The sequence below is a fragment of the Macaca nemestrina genome, chromosome 3, assembly GCF_043159975.1.
Source record: "Macaca nemestrina isolate mMacNem1 chromosome 3, mMacNem.hap1, whole genome shotgun sequence".
NCBI classification, from domain to species: domain Eukaryota; kingdom Metazoa; phylum Chordata; class Mammalia; order Primates; family Cercopithecidae; genus Macaca; species Macaca nemestrina.
In genome coordinates, this window is record NC_092127.1 from 69,508,366 (window position 1) to 69,526,006 (window position 17,641).

At 37.1% G+C, this 17,641-nt stretch overlaps 1 protein-coding gene across 1 annotated transcript in view; it reads right to left on the minus strand.

The window, feature by feature from the left end:
* Positions 1-17,641, minus strand: part of LOC139362333 (protein GVQW1-like) — a 183,310-nt gene that overhangs the window by 149,657 nt on the left and 16,012 nt on the right. The window contains exon 2 of the mRNA XM_071093094.1: positions 16,966-17,012. The gene's annotated coding sequence lies outside the window, so the exon portion shown is untranslated. The remainder of the gene's footprint in view (positions 1-16,965; positions 17,013-17,641) is intronic.

Below are 17,641 nucleotides of genomic sequence, written 5' to 3' on the forward strand. Positions count from 1 at the left end.
TGATAACACAAGACTCCGTCTCAAAAAAAAAAAAAAAAAAGACATAAACAAAATTTAAAATGACCCAAATGAAACTTCCAGAGGTTAAAATTACAACATCAAAGAGGGCAAATACATAGAATGAAATTAATAATAGACAACACATCAAACAGAGAAAGATCAGTGAACTTGAAAACATATGCAAAGCTCTAAACTATCACTTGGGGGTAGACTGTAATAAGTTAAAGCTGTATACTGTGAACTCTAAAATAACCACTAAATACAGCAAATAATTACAACTAATAAGCCAACTAAGGAGAAAAGTTGAATCTTTTTAAGTATATAATTAAACCATAAGAAGGTAAAAAATGGGAGGGAAGAAACCAGGAACAAATATGGTACAAAAAGGAAACAAACAGAAAAATAATTTTTTTTTTTTTTTTTTTTTTAAGATGGAGTCTCGCTCTGTCGCCAGGCTGGAGTGCAGTGGCACAATCTCGGCTCACAGCAACATCTGCTTCCCGGGTTCAAGCCATTATCCTGGCTCAGCCTCCCAAGTAGCTAGGACTACATGCATGCACTACCATACCCAGCTATTTTTTGTATTTTTAGTAGAGTGTTTCACTGTGTTAGCCAGGATCGTCTCGATCTCTTGACCTCGTGATCTGCCTGCCTTGGCCTCCCAAAGTGCTGGGATTACATTGTGAGCCACCACGCCTGGCCAGCACAATAATTTTTTACTGTGGAATTTTTATTAAATTCTGGAGACAATATAAAATCAATAAGCATTTAAAGAGAGGGGTAAAAAGTACGAGCCACGTAAGTTTTTTAGATTCCTAATTATTAAAAATAATGATTTTTCTTTTTGAATTATCTTCTGGCAATAAAATCACATATTAATGTGATAATGTGTAATCTATTTATTCCAGTAAGAAATATGTTTATATCTTGTATAACCCAAATTAATACTGGAATTCAAAATATTAGTTTTTTTTGTTTTTTTTTTTTTTGAGACAAGAGTCTCGCTCTGTCCCCCAGGCCAGAGCGCAGTGGTGCGATCTCGGCTCACTGGAAGCTCCATCTCCCGGGTTCATGCCATTCTCCTGCCTCAGCCTCCCGAGTAGCTGGTACTACAGGCGTCTGCCACCACGCCTGGCTAATTTTTGTATTTTTAGTAGAGACAGGGTTTCATCGTGTTAGCCAGGATGGTCTCGATCTCCTGACCTCGTGATCCGCCCACCTCGGCCTCCCAAAGTCCTGGAATTGCAGGCGTGAGCCACTGCACCCGGCCTAGTTTTTTCTTAATGTACTGACTGTATTTACGGTAATATAATTTCCCTCTACTTGCTATGTAATAATCACTTTGAATATTATAGTCAAGTATTGAAAAATACTTTTCTTATGATATATTTTAAATTACAATATTTGCTTGCAAACCTAATCAAAGATTATTTGTTATGTGCTCTAATCCTCAAATTATAATCTCTATAAAATATTTTAAAATATAAGGGCAATATGTCAATGAATCAAAAAAGAAATGAAATATATCCTTAAAACTACATGTAGATGCCATGTAATTTGGCAGAAACATTCTTTAGTGGCATGAAGGATGCTAACAACTGACTGCTCCTATTTCCTTTTGTGTAATTCAAACTGGGAGAAGAAACAAAAATCAAATTGCAGCAAATTCCATTTGATCTTTCTAACCAAGCCTTCTGCTATCTAAATTTGAACTTCTTCACTGACTACTAGGTTATCTATGTACCCGTATTAGTTATCATTTTTAGTTCAGGGACAATACTAGATGTTCTTCTGGAACTTTCCCCTGAGGATTGTTCCATCCTCTTAGTGAAGTGCCTCCATGCTACATACATCATACTTGAGATTTGGGGGCTATATTTGCCTTTCACTTATTAACAGATATATTATATTAGAGATATATGTCCACTGGGAAGGCACCTCTGTTTACTTGCATCAGGTTTTCCTGAGGAAGCACATCCACTTGGGTAACCTCTCTGGCTTTGGTCCCAACCAAAAGGGAGTGACTTACCTGACTGGAAAGTCTGAGAAAATTAACCTGCCTCTACAATGTAGGCCATTTCTCTTTCAGTGGCACCCTGACCTTGGGAGGCTTGCACTGGGGTCAGCTCTCTATCCTGGAGTAAGAGAACCCTCCCAAGAGGGTTTGAGTTCTTTGTAGGTTCTGGATATTAGCGCTTTGTCAGATGAGTAGATTGCAAAAATTTTCTCCCATTCTGTAGGTTGCCTGTTCACTCTGATGGTAGTTTCTTTTGCTGTGCAGAAGCTCTTTAGTTTAATTAGATCCCATTTGTCAATTTTGGCTTTTGTTGCCGTTGCTTTTGGTGTTTTAGACATGAAGTCCTTGCACATGCCTATGTCCTGAATGGTATTACCTAGGTTTTCCTCTAGGGTTTCTATGGTATTAGATCTAACATTTAAGTCTCTAATGCATCTTGAATTAATTTTCGTATAAGGAGTAAGGAAAGGATCCAGTTTCAGCTTTCTACTTATGGCTAGCCAATTTTCCAGGCACCATTTATTAAATAGGGAATCCTTTCCCCATTTCTTGTTCTTCTCAGGTTTGTCGAAGATCAGATGGCTGTAGATGTGTGGTATTATTTCTGAGGGCTCTGTTCTGTTCCATTGGTCTATATCTCTGTTTTGGTACCAGTAATGCTGTTTTGGTTACTGTAGCCTTGTAGTATAGTTTGAAGTCAGGTAGCATGATGCCTCCAGCTTTGTTCTTTTGGCTTAGGATTATCTTGGCAATGCGGGGTCTTTTTTGGTTCCATATGAACTTTAAAGCAGTTTTTTCCAATTCTGTGAAGAAACTCATTGGTAGCTTGATGGGGATAGCATTGAATCTATAAATTACCTTGGGAAGTATGGCCATTTTCACGATATTGATTCTTCCTATCCATGAGCATGGTATGTTCTTCCATTTGTTTGTGTCCTCTTTTATTTCACTGAGCAGTGGTTTGTAGCTCTCTTTGAAGAGGTCCTTTACATCCCTTGTAAGTTGGATTCCTAGGTATTTTATTCTCTTTGAAGCAATTGTGAATGGAAGTTCATTCATGATTTGGCTCTCTGTTTGTCTGTTACTGGTGTATAAGAATGCTTGTGATTTTTGCACATTAATTTTGTATCCTGAGACTTTGCTGAAGTTGCTTATCAGCTTAGGGAGATTTTGGGCTGAGACAATGGGGTTTTCTAAATATACAATCATGTCATCTGTAAATAGGGACAATTTGACTTCTTCTTTTCCTAACTGAATACCTTTGATTTCTTTCTCTTGCCCGATTGCCCTAGCCAGAAATTCCAACACTATGTTGAATAGGAGTGGTGAGGGAGGGCATCCTTGTCTTGTGCCAGTTTTCAAAGGGAATGCTTCCAGTTTTTGCCCATTCAGTATGATATTGGCTGTGGGTTTGTCATAAATAACTCTTATGGTTTTGAGATACATTCCATCGATACCGAATTTATTGAGAGTTTTTAGCATGAAGGGCTGTTGAATTTTGTCAAAGGCCTTTTCTGCATCTATTGAGATAATCACGTGGTTTTTGTCTTTGGTTCTGTTTATATGCTGGATTACATTTATTGATTTGCATATGTTGAACCAGCCTTGCATCCCAGGGATAAAGCCCACTTGATCATGGTGGATAAGCTTTTTGATGTGCTGCAGAATTCAGTTTGCCAGTATTTTATTGAGGATTTTTGCATCGATGTTCATCAGGGATATTGGTCTAAAATTCTCTTTCTTTGTTGTGTCTCTGCCAGGCTTAGGTATCAGGATGATGTTGGCCTCGCAAAATGAGTTAGGGAGGATTCCCTCTTTTTCTATTGATTGGAATAGTTTCAGAAGGAATGGTACCAGCTCCTCCTTGTACCTCTGGTAGAATTCAGCTGGGAATCCATCTGGTCCTGGACTTTTTTTGGTTGGTAGGCTATTAATTATTGCCTCAATTTCAGAGCCTGCTATTGGTCTATTCAGGGATTCAGCTTCTTCCTGGTTTAGTCTTGGGAGAGTGTAAGTGTCCAGGAAATTATCCATTTCTTCTAGGTTTTTTAGTTTATTTGCATACAAGTGTTTATACTATTCTCTGATGGTAGTTTGTATTTCTGTGGTGCCGGTAGTGATATCCCCTTTATCATTTTTTATTGCGTCTATTTGATTCTTCTCTCTTTTCTTCTTTATTAGTCTTGCTAGTGGTCTATCGATTTTGTTGATCTTTTCAAAAAACCAACTCCTGGATTCATTGATTTTTTTGGAGGGTATTTTGTGTCTCTATCTCCTTCAGTTCTGCTCTGATCTTAGTTATTTCTTGCCTTCTGCTAGCTTTTGAATGTGTTTGCTCTTGCTTCTCTAGTTCTTTTAATTGTGATGTTAGGGTGTCAATTTTACATCTTTCCTGCTTTCTCTTGTGGGCATTTAATGCTATAAATCTCCCTCTACACATTGCTTTACATGTGTCCCCAGAGATTCCGGTATGTTGTATTTTTGTTCTCATTGGTTTCAAAGAACATCTTTATTTCTGCCTTCATTTCGTTCTGTACCCAGTAGTCATTCAGGAGTAGGTTGTTCAGTTTCCATGCAGTTGAGCGGTTTTGATTGAGTTTCTTAGTCCTGAGTTCTAGTTTGATTGCACTGTGGTCTGAGAGACAGTTTGTTATAATTTCTGGTCTTTTACATGTGCTGAGGAGGGTTTTACTTCCAACTATGTGGTCAATCTTGGAATAAGTGCGATGTGGTGCTGAGAAGAATGTATATTCTGTTGATTTGGGGTGGAGAGTTCTGTAGATGTCTATTAGGTTCACTTGGTGCAGAGTTGAGTTCAATTCCTGGATACGCTTGTTAACTTTCTGTCTCGTTGATCTGTCTAATGTTGAAAGTGGGGTGTTAAAGTCTCCCATTATTATTGTATGGGAGTCTAAGTCTCTTTGTAAGTCTCTAAGGACTTGCTTTATGAATCTGGATGCTCCTGTATTGGGTGCATATATATTCAGGATAGTTAGCTCTTCCTGTTGAATTGATCCCTTTACTGGCCTTCTTTGTCTCTTTTGATCTTTGATGGTTTAAAGTCTGTTTTATCAGAGACTAGGATTACAACCCCTGCTTTTTTTTTGTTCTCCATTTGCTTGGTAGATCTTCCTCCATCCCTTTATTTTGAGCCTATGTGTGTCTTGCATGTGAGATGGGTCTCCTGAATACAGCAAACTGATGGGTCTTCACTCTTTATCTAGTTTGCCACTCTGTCTTTTAATTGGACCGTTTAGTCTATTTACATTTAAGGTTAATATTGTTATGTGTGAACTTGATCTTGTCATTATGATATTAACTGGTTATTTTGCTTGTTAGTTGATGCGGTTTCTTCCTAGCATTGATGGTCTTTACATTTTGGCATGTTTTTGCAATGGCTGGTACTGGTTGTTCCTTTCCATGTTTAGTGCTTCCTTCAGGGTCTCTTGTAAGGCAGGCCTGGTGGTGACATGATCTCCAAGCATTTGCTTATCTGTAAAGGATTTTATTTCTCCTTCACTTACGAAACTTAGTTTGGCTGGATATGAAATTCTGGGTTGAAAATTCTTTTCTTTAAGAATGTTGAATATTGGCCCTCACTCTCTTCTGGCTTGTAGAGTTTCTGCCGAGAGATCTGCTGTTAGTCTGATGGGCTTCCCTTTGTGCATAACCCGACCTTTCTCTCTGGCTGCCCTTAACAGTTTTTCCTTCATTTCAACTTTGGTGAATCTGACAATTACGTGTCTTGGAGTTGCTCTTCTCGAGGAGTATCTTTGTGGCATTCTCTGTATTTCCTGAATGGAATGGTGGCCTGCCTTACTAGGTTGGGGAAGTTCTCCTGGATGATATCCTGAAGAGTGTTTTCCAACTTGGTTCCATTTTCCCCCTCACTTTCAGGCATCCAATCAGACATAGATTTGGCCTTTTCACATAATCCCATACTTCTTGAAGCTTTGTTCATTTCTTTTTCTCTTTTTTCTTTAGGTTTCTCTTCTCGCTTCATTTCATTCATTTGGTCTTCAATCGCTGATACTCTTTCTTCCAGTTAATCGAGTCAGTTACTGAAGCTTGTGCGTTTGTCACGTATTTCTCGTGTCATGGTTTTTATCTCTGTCAGTTTGTTTATGGCCTTCTCTGCATTGATTATTCTAGATATCCATTCTTCCATACTTTTTTCAAGATTTTTAGTTTCTTTGTGCTGGGTACGTAATTCCTCCTTTAGCCTTGAGAAGTTTGATGGACTGAAGCCTTCTTCTCTCAACTCGTCAAAGTCATTCTCCATCCAGCTTTGATCCATTGCTGGCAATGAGCTGTGTTCCTTTGGAGGGGGAGATGTGCTCTGATTTTTTGAATTTCGAGCTTTTCTGCCCTTCTTTTTCCCCATCTTTGTGGTTTTATCTGCCTCTGGTCTTTGATTATGGTGATGTACTGATGGGGTTTTGGTGTGGGTGTCCTTCTTGTTTGTTAGTTTTCCTTCTAACAGTCAGGACCCTCAGCTGTAGGTCTGTTAGAGATTGCTTGAGGTCCACTTCAGACCCTGTTTGCCTGGGTATCAGCAGCAGAGGCTGCAGAAGATAGAATATTGCTGAACAGCGAGTGTACCTGTCTGATTCTTGCTTTGGAAGCTTCCTCTCAGGGGTGTACTCCACCGTGTGAGGTGTGGGGTGTCAGTCTGCCCCTAGTGGGGGATGTCTCCCAGTTAGGCTACTCAGGGGTCAGGGACCCACTTAAGCAGGCAGTCTGTCCGTTCTCAGATCTCAACCTCCATGTTGGGAGATCCACTGCTCTCTTCGAAGCTGTCAGACAGGGTCGTTTGCATCTGCAGAGGTTTCTGCTGCTTTTGTTTGTTTGTTTGTTTAGCTGTGCCCTGTCCCCAGAGGTGGAGTCTACAGAGACAGGCAGGCCTCCTTCAGCTGCTGTGGGCTCCACCCAGTTCGAGTTTCCCAGCGGCTTTGTTTACCTACTTAAGCCTCAGCAATGGCGGGCGCCCCTCCCTCAGACTTGCTGCTGCCTTGCTGTTAGATTGTAGACTGCTGTGCTAGCAATGAGGGAGGCTCCGCGGGCGTGGGACCCTCGAGGCCAGGTGTGGGATATAATATCCTGGTGTTCCATTTGCTAAGACCCTTGGTAAAGTGCAGTAATGGGGTGGGAGTTACCCAATTTTCCAGGTGTTGTGTGTCTCAGTTCCCCTGGCTAGGAAAAGGGATTCCCTTCCCCCTTGCGCTTCCCAGGTGAGGTGATGCCTCGCCCTGCTTCAGCTCTCGCTGGTTGGGCTGCAGCAGCTGACCAGCACCAGTTGTCTGGCACTCCCTAGTGAGATGAACCCAGTACCTCAGTTAAAATGCAGAAATCATCCGTCTTCTGTGTTGCTGGCGCTGGGAGCTGGAGAAGGGAGCTGTTCCTATTCAGCCATCCAAAATATTTTCTTCTACTGAAATCCTGCATCTGTCTCTGGATTGGTTCAAGGTTTAAGATGGGGAAGAAAGGGATAGATCCCCACTAAACTCCAACATCTTGGTAGATATACAAGGAATCTTGAGAAATAAATAAGAAATTGACCAGGTGGGTAGGTTTTAGGGAGCAAAATCGCATGGGAAATTATAGTATTTTGATCCAGGGCTGAGGGCTTCAGTGTGATAACCTATGTGGGCTTTCAACCCTGAGTGAGGCACGGAATCAGGCAGATAATTTAAGACTTTGGGCTGCTTTGGTTGACCTTGCGGTGTGGCTGAGACAGAGAGTGGGTGTTTCCAGGCATTGCTGGGTGGAATATTTGCAGCTTTCATTGTGTCTCTGAGCCAAGACTTCAGGTTTTTACCACAAAATCCAAAGGCAGAACTGTGGCAAGGCATTAAGATGTGGCTACTAACTGGGCCTTGTCCACTCCTGGGATGTAATGTCACCTGCTCTGTCTGGGACACTCAGGTGTATAGTTGCTGTTTTGTGGGGAAGCCCTACACAGTTGCAGAATGAGTTTGGGAGGGGGACATTTATAGAGGAGAAATATGTGTCTTTTCACAAGGTCCACTCAAATCAAAGAGATTTTCAGTAGCAGATACCAATGTATCCCAGAGGAATTATGTTGTCTACACATTTTTTAAAAAAACGATAAACAAGGTGAGTAAAACAGAGGAAGTTATGAAGTGTTTTGATGATGGCTGTGACAACCTAAAGCATCTGAAAGAACCATCTGGGCCCTCAGTGCTTATTCCCCTCATTCCCAAAAACACATCAGTACATGCAGGAAAAGAGATGAGAAAGAAGAAATTTTGTAATTCCAGGCCCTGAAATTAATTTGCCTTAATCAATGTTTACATCAGAGTTTGAGGAAGACGATAGTTAATGGATTATGGATGAGAAAAAAAAAGTGAAAGCAAGGAATAATGACTGATTTTCAAAGCCTATTTTCAGATGAAGATTATTTATCTGCCTGGGAAAATCTCACAAAGTCATAGAAAGCCACTTTTTTAAGGAAGAGGAAATGTGTTGTCATTTCATAGAGTATAACTTCCTCAGTCCTAAAAATAAATGAGTAGCTGACCCTATAAAAAGAGAAGTTTGAGAACTTTTATGAACAATATGATGATTTTAAGATTGTAGCTCTGGATGATGACAAATTGGAGGGTTTTATTCACATAGACAGAGTGAACTCGAGTTACTTGAGCAATCAGTTACACAAAGTTTTGAATGACTGATACAAAGAAAAGGCAGCAAACTGTGTAACGCTGAATACTCCTTAAGCTTCTCAGGATAAAACTGTCTGCCAGTAAATGAGATTGATGAGTTGGAGGAGGTAGAGATAATTCCCATAGTTCTAAAAGAAGCAAAAGCAAATTGATTAAGAATCCATTTGCAGTGCATGCTCACATTTATATAACCATCTTTAGTTTATTCAGCATCAACCAAAGCCTAACAAATCCAAAAATCTGAAACAGGAATATCTCTCAATGGTTTGCCAAAGGAAGAACTCAATGCAAATCAAATTGAATATGTGGAGGTGATTAATGGCAGGGATCTGCATAGGTATTAAACTCACATTCTAAAAATGAAAGCAAAGAAAATAAAAGAGCAAGAAAGCAAGTTGTAAAAGAGCACAAGAGAATGGAGAAGAAAGCTAACAAATGAACCTTCAAACTAGAGAAAAGAAGGCAGGAAAATGAACTCTGAACCTGAAGAAGAATGTTGAGGGTCTAAAGTTATCACAATGGGACATTTAGAAAAAGGCGCATTCCCCATTAGGAACTCCTCATTATGTTCAATTATGAATCAGAATATTTTTACTGCCATTTTTTACTAATGGGTATTGAAAAAGAAAGTACAGTATTTTAATTAATTCTTTACCAAGGTTTTCCTGCTAATCCTCTTGTATATATTGTCATACTTTTTATTTTAATTTCTGTATTAATGTTATTTTAATGTTTAATTTTCAATGTTGACATTAAAATTAATGTTATAACCTTAATTAGAAGGTAAGCTAAGCTTACATTAGCTCTTAAATAATTTGATTTAATGAAAATAAAATATCTGCACAAATTAATAAAAAATATTTTCAGAACTTGAAAAAAAAATCCAAAGGTAACAGAGCTCCAGAAGGGCGAGAGTACTAACATGTAGAGTGCTAGCTTTACATTCTTAATGCAGGCCCTTGATAAGCAGCGGTAGATCAGCTATTCCAAATCATTTTTCTTCTTATTCTGTTTTAAACCATATTCACAGCCAAAGAAGAATGTGTGAAAGGGCTCACTTCTGGAATCATGTAGCTTTGTCTATGGCTTCAAAAGCTACCCCTTCATCACCATATCACAAGTTGTCTTTGATACACAAATTCTCATAATAGTTTTTGATATTAAAGACCTAAACTTTTATTTCACCAAGAGAATGGTGATATTTTAACAATGAGAAAATAAAAACGGAGAAGGCTCTTATTATAAAGAGAATATATCTTTTTTTTTAAGGTAGAGAAACAACTTTGAAAATAAGGCAACCTAACGTGTAAGAAAGCAATCTAACAGCATTGTTCCTAGACCATTCTGACTCTAGACATCAGGGATACTCTAGAAATTAAGAAGAAATGGGAGAGATTTGAAATTATGCTAGAATATTATTAGCAGAACAGGAGCAGTTTGAAAATAATAACAAAGAAAGGAGGACAGTATCATAAAACAGAGAGTACTAGAAGAACGGTTGAGATCTTAAAAAAACAGATGAGACATAGGTGAAAAGGGAAATTAAATGATCAGAGGCCAGGCTAGATAGATATAAAAGGCAAAAAAGAGATGCACCCAAGTATAACAGCTACTACTCTTAATGAGTTTATTAAATGAAAGCAGTGATGGTTTATCAGTATTATCAGATCAGACAGTGAGATTTATGCCCAAAGACGTCTAATAAAGAGTGGCAATATATTTAAGAGCAGACTGAAATAACTACCTAAGGAATCAAGATGCAAAAAACAATGGAGAAATGTGCTCTTAGTATACCTATCAGTGCTCTATAGATTGTATTCAGAAAGACTGGAAATAGATACTGAGGTACTATAAGAAAGACCACTGTAAGACATTTCAAGTACTGTTCGGTGAGTTACATGGTAACATAGTTACTGTAAGTGGAATTCAGTTCTTATCTGTGTCCTGAGGAAGAGATACACAATATTTATGAAATTAGAATTCTAAGAAAGTATAGGGAAGGTAAGACATTCTAAAACCATATAAATATTAGCTATTATCTTGCTATGACTACTACTACATTACAGTTACTATTACTTCTATTGCTGCTGCTATAAAATGGTGACATGAAAAAAAAATGATAGTCTGGTTCTGTCTGGATGATGAAATAGAACAGGATTTGTATGATACCTTTGGTCAACCTAGAACTATTTTATATCTTTTATTATGAGAAGACTGACAGAACAGAATCTAGAAAAGAATGTTAGAAAAACACATGTCTGGGCCCCAAAGACAAAAACTCAGATTCAGCAAACAGCACTATCTCTGCATGAGATAAAGAAAGAAACAAAATAAACAAGTTACTTCATTAAAAATTCAACTGACCTTCCTAAAAGGATTATAGGAAAATAGAAAGTCAAACATTGGTGGTATAGTCTACTATTCAAGTCCTGGCACATTTAAAAAGTAGTATGTTGAGTCAGAGATAATGATTTTAATATGCCCTAAGGGAATGTCTTCAAAAACCCCTAGAGTAGCTCTGCACTATAAATCAGCTGTGGTAGTCAGCCTCAAACATACCCCATTGATCCCTGTTTTGTGATATTCGCATCTTTGTATAGTCCCCTTCCACAATGCATATGAGTTGGCTGGTGTGACCAACAGAAGATAGCAAAGGTAATGATATGTCACTTTGAAGGCTAGGTCAGAGAAGGCGCTGTGATCTTCTCTTTGCTTTCTCTTGAATCACTTCCCTGGATGGAAGCCAGTTGCCATCTTGTGTGAACTATCAAGGTATCCCGTAAAAAGTCTAATGTGGCAAGGAACTGAAACCTGTCAAAGCCAGTGAGGATCCAACAGGTCCCACTAACAACCATGCCTGTGAGCCATCTTGGAAGTGAAACCCCTGGTCCCTATCAGTCAGATGACTGCAGTCACTCTCACACACACACACATGCAAAGACTAAAGAAAAAGTTTATCTCTGAAGTATTATGACCACAGAAGGTTTTTGTTTTCTCTATAATTTTCTAAAATTAGCATTGTTTTAAAATTTAAGAGAAGGCAGAGAAGAAACAGACACAGAAAGTATACATTGCTGATATGGTTTGGCTGTGTCCCCACACAAATCTCATCTTGAATTCCCACATGTTGTGGGAGATACCAGTGGGAGGTAATTGAAACATGGGGGCAGGTCTTTCCCATACTGTTCTCATGACAGTGAATAAGTCTCATGGGATCTGATGGTTCTATAAGGGGGAGTTTCCCTGCACAAGCTCTCTTTTTGCCTGCTGCTATCCATGTAAGACATGACTTGCTCCTCCTTGACTTCTGCCATTATTGTAAGGGCTCCCAGCCACGTGGAACTGAGAGTCCATTAAAACCTCTTTTTCTTCCCAGTATCAGGTATGTCTTTATCAGCAGCAAGAAAACAGACTAATATAACTGCCAAGAAACTGACTTGAGCAAAGAGTCAGAAATGGAACCATTTTGCAGCTGAGTGAGACTGGAATTGCCCAAAAAGCAGACTTTAATATTAAGACTTGATGCAAGTGGATCCTGGAACGAGCAGTAGAAAAGAGGAGACAAGGAAAGAAGGAAAGGCAACACGGGCTGTGGTAAAGATTTTTTATCAGTGTGTGTAACTGGGATTCAAGTCCACTAGAGACTCCTGGGGGACCCATTCAAGGGAGAAAACAGTTGAGCAATTTCTCATTGGATGAGAGCTATTACCAGTGGTATATACGACACTTAGAGCAATCCTGCAGTCAATGTACATGTGGTAAGAAGTGTATAGGAATGCAGACTACTGGAGAAAGATGGTCACACATACCAACAGACTCTGCTGGTCTGTCACATCAGCAGAGGATATATGTAGGAGACATTGGCCAATGACATTGGAAACACAGACTGGGATTGTTTTGTGTCTCTGAATTCCTAAATAAAGAGCCTGGATTCTATTTTATAAGCACTGAAAGAAATAAATGATTGACTTAATTTTTTATTATGCAGAATTTCAAATGTAAACATATGAGATTGTGAAGAAAAGTATACTGAACTTCCATGTACCCATCATCTAGTCCCAATAAACAACAATTCTGGCCTATCTTACCTTATCTATACTCCTATCCGTATTCTCCCATTCCATATTACTTGAATCAAATTCCAGACTTACATCAATTATTCATAAATATTTCAGTATGTATATATAAAAATAAGGACCTCTTTTTAAATACAATACCACTTTCTTTTTTGGGTTTTTGTTGTTGTTTTGTTTGTTTGTTTGTTTTGAGGTGGAGTCTCACTTACTCTGTTGCCCAGGCTGGAGTGCAGCGGCAAGATCCCGGCTCACTGCAACCTCTGCCTCCTGGGTTCAAGCAATTCTCCTGCCCCAGCCTTCCAAGTAGCTGGGATTACAGGCATGCACCACCATGCCCAGCTAATTTTGTATATTTAGTAGAAACAGGGTTTCACTATGTTAGCCAGGCTGATCTCAAACTCCCGACCTCAAGTGATCCGCCTGCCTTGGCTTCCCAAAGTGCTAGGATTACAGGCATGAGTCACCACACCCAGCCCCATACCACTTTCAAACCTAAAAACATTAGTAATAATTCCTTAATACCATCAAATATCCAAGCAATATTCAAATTATCCATTGACAAAGTTTTAAAGAGAATTGTGTGATTTAAAAAATGATTGAGAAAGGTTACTCTCCCATCATGCATAGGATGGATTAAAGTCAAGAGGGCCAAAATACAGAAGGGGCAGTGTAAAGGCCACAACAACAGGAGAGAAATGAAATGAGACAGCCACGGTGTGAGCTAATGTAACTGGGATGAAGACATGGACCCTGAGAGACATGACAGGCAGGGAAAGCAAATATGAAGGAACACAAAAGTAGGAAGAGCAAAAATTCTGCTGGGACACACAGGCAAGCACAAGGGATTATTGGTTTAGTATGGGAAATGACAAATTTAGTCACGGACCTATTAAGTTTAATAGGATGGACGTCTGGTGGAAGTATATAGGTAATACCTCAAAGATGCAGAACCACAGTTTGAGGGAAAGACTGACATTCAAGATTTCAACTTGAGAATCAGAAAGGTTATGACTAATTGAAAGTTTGTAAAAAAAAAAAAAAAAAAAAAAAATGTAAAGGCAAGACAGAACTTCGTGCTTTCCTTAAAGAACTTGAAATTAAAGCAAAAAAAAAAAGTGAAAGAAGGCAAGAATGAAGTAGTCAAGGAAGTGAGAAAAAATACAACAAGCACTGAGATTTATCAGAGTAGCCAATTTCAAGAAGGATGAAGAAACTCATAAAAGGTGCAGGGAAATATTCTGGAGAATCTAAAGTCCATCAAATGCTCAGTAGTATTCATTTATATTCAGACATTCAGCAACTATTACAGAGTTCCTATTATGTGTGAAACACTGTCCTAGGTCCCAGATAAACGATGGTGAAAAGAGCAGGCTCAAACCCTTCCTTCTTAGAGTTTACAGCGTAATGAGGGAGGCAGACATTAGTCAGTTGATGGTGCAAATAAATAACTATAAACCAAACTGAGTGCAACAAGGGGAAATCCAATGTGGCAGAGATGAGAATGCACAATAGGGGAACTTGATCTCTTCTGGGACAGTAGCAGAAGGCGAAGGATGGTTTCCTTGAGATGTTGAATGTACGAGATAGCCACAGCCTCTAGTACTGCTATTTGACCTGTGAGTAAAGAATGACATCATTGTTTTTGTCATTCAAAAAAGAGGTCTGGTAGAGGAAATAACCAGACCTCAATTCTAAAAGAAAAGGGATTTTTACAAAGTTCTTATAATCAGTTAAATGTTGCAACACTTTGTACAAATGTTTACTAACGAAAGGAAACATCATCAAAGGCAATATGTGAGAACATTCTAAATTATTTTTAACAATGTCTGACATATTATATGAGTGTCATAAAAGAAAATGTGTATTTTGGCTTTAGTTTCTGGTAATATACTGTTACCACTGAAACAAATCTTTTTTTTTTTTTTTTTAATTGAAATCAGTATTTTGGTTCTCAAGTTCAAGCAAAGGTTTTGTTTGGAAATTCGTTTCTTTTGTACTTAACAGGAGGACAGAAATCTAGAATAGTGGACACCATGCCAAAATAAATCACTAATCAAACCTTTATTTTTTCCTATGCTGTTTACATCTGCGTAATTAATATACAAAAACTTACCTCCAGAAAGTCACAAAGCAAAGGTTTTAAGAGCTAGCCCATCTAATAAATAATAAACTTTAAATTCAATTAATCTAAAACTTAAGAAATCAGGATCAGAGACTTAAGCAGTGCTTGAATATTTTATCAAGTAACTTCGATGAAAAGTAAACTCTTAAAATATCCTTCAGAATGTGCTTGAGATTATCTTATTATGATTGAAATATTACAATTTATTTTTTTTAAGCAAAAGTTAGGCACCTTTCAGAAATCTTCCTTAAGAAATAGGCTAGGTTCAAAAGTCTGAAAAGTTGATTTATATAGTTTTAGATTTCACAATGCAACTAATCTGTAACAGACTATCACTGGTTGAGATTCACTGTAATATTAAAGAATATCCACAATCAACTGAAAAAGTTATTAAAATACTCCTTCCTTCTATAATTACATATTTGTGTAAAGCCAGATTTTACTTTAAACAAAATACCATATTGCCTCCAATTGAATGCAGAAGCAGGTAAGAGAATCCAGCTGTCTTCTATTAAGCCTTATATTAAAGGCATTTACAAAAATGTAAAACAGTGCCACTCTTCTCACTATGTGTGTGTGTGTGTGTATATATATACACACACACATATATATACTTCTTTGTTTTGTTTCAGAAAACTATATTACATATGTTAACATGTAATATGTTTTCATGGTTTTTAAATGATTTAGTAAATATTTTAAAAATGTTTCTGTTTCAATTTCTAATATGATAAATACCAATAAAACCTGCATAAACAAAGTTATTTGCAAAGGTCTTCAATAATTGTTAACAGTGTAGAAGGGTCCTAAGATCCTGCAGAGGTATAATTTCTGTTTACCATGTTTGCAGTTCATCTTGGATCATTCCTGGGATCCTTTAAGCATAACATACCCCTTGCAGTTTACAATTATTACACTGTAACTTCCAGAGGGGTTTATATCAACACCATGAACAAATTAGTAATGCCAAGGAAAGAACAGGATATTTGCTCTGGCAGGTTTTTACAGATTCAAGAGGATAGGAAAAAATTATTGTCAACATTTATTATAAAATTTTTGTGAAAACAATATATCACCTATACTGGGATTGTCATATATATGTTTTTGAAAATGTTTTTGAAAATGAAAATGAAAATAGCTGTACTCTACCGAATTATAAAGTAATCATTAAAAATTTAAGCTTGTATAATACAATAAAGAAGGTTCTACAGATCACTCAAGTCTATACACTGTCCAAAACATAGTAATGTATTGGTATGTTTTCTTTAGACTTTTTTTTTTTTCCATATTATTGGGGGGGGGGGGTTGTGTCTGTAAAGAAGAAATAACCCAAGTATAAACTTAGCCACAAGAGCATCATGATAAAACAAATTTCAGTTTGAAAATCTCTGCATTCTGAAAATCACTGATATCTGAGTTAGAAAGCTATCATAAGAGCCTAAGTGTTAATGTTATTAAATTAAATGTAAACTGCCTTACATGCTATACAATTAAATTTGCTATAAAATTAAATTAAGTTTTAAATCTAAAATGTAGCTGAGTAACAGATCTAGACATCAAACTGTTTTCTAGTTAAAAACTTTAAGACTGTAAATATGCTGAAGCCATTCTACTGACCATATTAAAATGCTGTTACAAATTAGAATAAGGAAAAGTGAATTGTCACAGTGCTTTTTGGTATTTTCGTATGACTAAGAATGTCTGTATTTTTCAAATCTTGTATGAACATCTAATTATCTCACTGAATATCTACTTTATCTATCAATTTAGCTTTAAAATCTCACTTAAAAAGTAATGTAATTCTATACACTTACCAATATTTAAGTTGTGTGAAAAGGTAAGAAGTAATTAGCATCAAATGTTTCTTAAATTAGAGATCATCTGTTTTTAATTCTTCCTCAGATGTCTTATCACCCTTCACTATGGAAAATATTAAATTTCCATAGATTCAGCAGATTGAAACTATTTTTAGAAGGAGACAAAAACTGACAGAACTGACCATAGGCAATAAAGTCAAAATGATAAAATCCAAAACATGTGGTGAATGCTTTTTTTCTCACCTACCTTGCAAATGTTTCAACTTGGTGCTTTTGATTATGTAATCAGCTCTCCTAAAAAAGGAAATAGGTATTTATGCAGCCTCCTGAAGTGTTTTATGCATTCAGGTATCACTGACAAGTTCCAGCAATGAGATTTTGAACAACGATTATCTAAAATAATTTATTGAGGCTCAGGGTTTTTGTTTTAAGTTATACTATATTGAAAATTATTTCATTATATTTCAATTTATCTTAGATCAAATGAGTTTTGAGCAAAATAAAGTCAATCTATTATTTTGACTTAATATACATTGTTTATAAAATTTAATTTTATATATTTTTTCCTGGTTTCAGAGTTATCTCACACACTGCCCATTAACACAAATTATAAGTATGAACTGAACAGGCATCAGATAGGAAGAAAGGCACTTATAAACTAATGTAAAAGTAATCCAAATAACAAATATGAGAATCATATTAACTTGTCATATTTTCAGTTCAAACAATGCTACTGTAATAATTAAGTTATTGTTATTAAGGAGCATACTGAATATATATGAAAGCACCTACTCAAAATATATAAATTCATTTTAGATTTTATCAAAAGCATAGTTAATTCAAATGGACATAAATATTTTAGACTGCAAATAGTTCCATTTATATGCATATACATGTTCTCACAGGCTATATGAAGTCCCCAC